The 2,500-nt window shown below is 50.8% G+C and overlaps 2 non-coding genes across 3 annotated transcripts in view; both read left to right on the forward strand.

The window, feature by feature from the left end:
- On the forward strand, nucleotides 1-1,469 carry ColSpa_rRNA_061 (the record flags this gene model as incomplete). The annotated part of the gene is made up of 1 exon (XR_007414292.1): nucleotides 1-1,469. It is a non-coding gene; the product is annotated as an 18S ribosomal RNA (ribosomal RNA).
- Nucleotides 1,470-1,639: 170 nt separating this feature from the next.
- The window catches only part of ColSpa_rRNA_062, a 3,645-nt gene continuing 2,784 nt past the window's right edge, over nucleotides 1,640-2,500 (forward strand). The window contains exon 1 of one of the 2 annotated variants that reach the window (XR_007414293.1): nucleotides 1,640-2,500. This exon is cut by the window's right edge and continues 2,784 nt beyond it. This is a non-coding gene — a ribosomal RNA (28S ribosomal RNA). The other variant, XR_007414294.1, reaches the window with a different exon arrangement.

The following is a 2,500-nucleotide window of genomic DNA, read 5'->3' on the forward strand; positions in this document are numbered from 1 at the left end:
GTAGTGTTCTAGCATGGTTACAACGGGTAACGGAGGGTTAGGGCTCGACCCCGGAGAAGGAGCCTGAGAAACGGCTACTACATCCAAGGAAGGCAGCAGGCGCGCAAATTACCCAATCCCGACACGGGGAGGTAGTGACGATAAATACTGATACAGGGCTCTTTTGGGTCTTGTAATTGGAATGAGTACAATTTAAATCCCTTAACGAGGAACAATTGGAGGGCAAGTCTGGTGCCAGCAGCCGCGGTAATTCCAGCTCCAATAGCGTATATTAAAGTTGTTGTGGTTAAAAAGCTCGTAGTAGAACCTTGGGCCTGGCTGGCCGGTCCGCCTCACCGCGTGCACTGGTCCGGCCGGGCCTTTCCCTCTGTGGAACCGCATGCCCTTCACTGGGTGTGCCGGGGAAACAGGACTTTTACTTTGAAAAAATTAGAGTGCTCCAGGCAGGCCTATGCTCGAATACATTAGCATGGAATAATAGAATAGGACGTGTGGTTCTATTTTGTTGGTTTCTAGGACCGCCGTAATGATTAATAGGGACAGTCGGGGGCATCAGTATTCAATTGTCAGAGGTGAAATTCTTGGATTTATTGAAGACTAACTACTGCGAAAGCATTTGCCAAGGATGTTTTCATTTATCAGGAACGAAAGTTAGGGGATCGAAGACGATCAGATACCGTCGTAGTCTTAACCATAAACTATGCCGACTAGGGATCGGACGATGTTATTTTTTGACTCGTTCGGCACCTTACGAGAAATCAAAGTGCTTGGGCTCCAGGGGGAGTATGGTCGCAAGGCTGAAACTTAAAGAAATTGACGGAAGGGCACCACCAGGGGTGGAGCCTGCGGCTTAATTTGACTCAACACGGGGAAACTCACCAGGTCCAGACACAATGAGGATTGACAGATTGAGAGCTCTTTCTTGATTTTGTGGGTGGTGGTGCATGGCCGTTCTTAGTTGGTGGAGTGATTTGTCTGCTTAATTGCGATAACGAACGAGACCTTAACCTGCTAAATAGCCCGTATTGCTTTGGCAGTACGCCGGCTTCTTAGAGGGACTATCGGCTCAAGCCGATGGAAGTTTGAGGCAATAACAGGTCTGTGATGCCCTTAGATGTTCTGGGCCGCACGCGCGTTACACTGACGGAGCCAGCGAGTACTCCCTTGGCCGGAAGGCCCGGGTAATCTTGTTAAACTCCGTCGTGCTGGGGATAGAGCATTGCAATTATTGCTCTTCAACGAGGAATCCCTAGTAAGCGCAAGTCATCAGCTTGCGTTGATTACGTCCCTGCCCTTTGTACACACCGCCCGTCGCTACTACCGATTGAATGGCTCAGTGAGGCTTTCGGACTGGCCCAGAGAGGTGGGCAACTACCACTCAGGGCCGGAAAGTTATCCAAACTCGGTCATTTAGAGGAAGTAAAAGTCGTAACAAGGTCTCCGTTGGTGAACCAGCGGAGGGATCATTACTGAGTTACCGCTCTATAACCCTTTGTGAACATACCTAACTGTTGCTTCGGCGGGCAGGGGGTCCCCTCGGGGACGCCCTCCCGGCCACGCCCTTCACGGGGCGAGGCGCCCGCCGGAGGATACCAAACTCTATTTTAACGACGTTTCTTCTGAGTGGCACAAGCAAATAATTAAAACTTTTAACAACGGATCTCTTGGTTCTGGCATCGATGAAGAACGCAGCGAAATGCGATAAGTAATGTGAATTGCAGAATTCAGTGAATCATCGAATCTTTGAACGCACATTGCGCCCGCCAGCATTCTGGCGGGCATGCCTGTTCGAGCGTCATTTCAACCCTCAAGCTCTGCTTGGTGTTGGGGCCCTACGGTTGACGTAGGCCCTTAAAGGTAGTGGCGGACCCTCTCGGAGCCTCCTTTGCGTAGTAACTAACGTCTCGCATTGGGATTCGGAGGGACTCTTGCCGTAAAACCCCCAAATTTTCTAATGGTTGACCTCGGATCAGGTAGGAATACCCGCTGAACTTAAGCATATCAATAAGCGGAGGAAAAGAAACCAACAGGGATTGCCCCAGTAACGGCGAGTGAAGCGGCAACAGCTCAAATTTGAAATCTGGCCCTAGGCCCGAGTTGTAATTTGCAGAGGATGCTTTTGGCGCGGTGCCTTCCGAGTTCCCTGGAACGGGACGCCATAGAGGGTGAGAGCCCCGTACGGTTGGACACCAAGCCTTTGTAAAGCTCCTTCGACGAGTCGAGTAGTTTGGGAATGCTGCTCAAAATGGGAGGTATATTTCTTCTAAAGCTAAATATTGGCCAGAGACCGATAGCGCACAAGTAGAGTGATCGAAAGATGAAAAGCACTTTGAAAAGAGGGTTAAACAGCACGTGAAATTGTTAAAAGGGAAGCGCTTGTGACCAGACTTGCGCCCGGTGAATCACCCAGCTCTCGCGGCTGGGGCACTTTGCCGGCACAGGCCAGCATCAGCTTGCCGTCGGGGACAAAAGCTTCAGGAACGTAGCTCTCTTCGGGGAG

This window comes from Colletotrichum spaethianum (assembly GCF_022836535.1).
Source record: "Colletotrichum spaethianum MAFF 239500 DNA, contig82, whole genome shotgun sequence".
NCBI lineage: Eukaryota > Fungi > Ascomycota > Sordariomycetes > Glomerellales > Glomerellaceae > Colletotrichum > Colletotrichum spaethianum.